Source organism: Akebia trifoliata, chromosome 13 (genome assembly GCF_017979445.1).
Source record: "Akebia trifoliata isolate Shusen 1 chromosome 13, ASM1797944v1, whole genome shotgun sequence".
NCBI lineage: Eukaryota > Viridiplantae > Streptophyta > Magnoliopsida > Ranunculales > Lardizabalaceae > Akebia > Akebia trifoliata.
Genome location: NC_141387.1, coordinates 11,984,907 through 11,986,177, shown reverse-complemented (window position 1 = coordinate 11,986,177; position 1,271 = coordinate 11,984,907).

Genomic DNA, 1,271 nt, shown 5'->3' with positions numbered 1-1,271 from the left:
CAAGTCCCAAGATGTATTTAATACACTTTAATGTGTGCCCTTTCGACACATATTAACAAAATCCAATAATGAGAGATGGCAGAGTAGAACTGGTTAGACATCAAAATTAATTTGAATGGCCATAAATGCCCCCATTTTATATTTAGATGTAATATAATTAGAGTCATATGGTAAAAAACCAATAAAATTGTAATCTAGTTTTGTATAATCATGTTGCTTAGTTTTCAAAATTACAAAAGTATATTTTCACCTATGTAATCTTTAAAAACCCTTTACCCATTTTAAATTTCAAATAAGGCCTTTTGATACATCTTGACTATTATAGTTAGAGGAGGCGGAGTAGAAGTGGTTCGACACCAAATTTTGAATCCTACAATTGCCCACTACCTTTATATTCAAACATAATGTAATTAAGGGTCATTTTGGTCAAAATCAAGGAAAAAGCAGCCCCAACTATGATCAAGTTAGTTAGTTTAGGAATTTTCTTATGAATCTGATTATTTCCATGAACTGAACTAGGCCATGGTAATCCATGCATGGTTTTAAAACTCAGTTTCGCGTCTCATTTTGTCCAAGCCAAATACCAAGTCGTTTCAAACGAGTTTTCCGATACATTTGAGATGTCTCATTCAAAAATGAGAAAAATGAATGTGCGGTTTTAAATCTCAAATGAGTTATCTATTGAATAGTCTTTCTCATAGCTGTATAATTTGTGCGATGTATGCGCTTCCAAACATGAGGGATTACAATTAGGGGTGCAACTTGGTTTGGTTTGGGGCCAAATTGTAACCGAACCAACCTAAGTCGGTTCGTTTAAATGAGAACCGAAACCAAACCAAATAGCCATAGAACCAAACCAACCTGAATTAAGCAAAGGTTGGTTCAGGTTAATTGGTTTGGTTCTATGGGTTGCCAATATCTTAAAAACCCAATTGAATTGACATACTTTTAATATATAAAAAAAAATATATTAATATGAAATCTGTTATAATGAGTCATTAATCCATCAATAATAAAAAATTATTAATGTATCCATTAAAGAAATCAATAATTTTTCCTTCAATTAAAGAAAGTCATTAATCCATCCATCCAAAAAAAAAAATGTCTTTAATCTATCCATAAAAATGGGTATAGTTTATTAAATAGATTAATAATATTTATTTATAACTTGATTAATATAAGGATTCAGTTCTCGAGTTGTATTAAACCAAATCACTCAATGGGTGTTTAGGTGCTAGCGGGCACATTGTCTACTCATGGCTTTCAAGTTT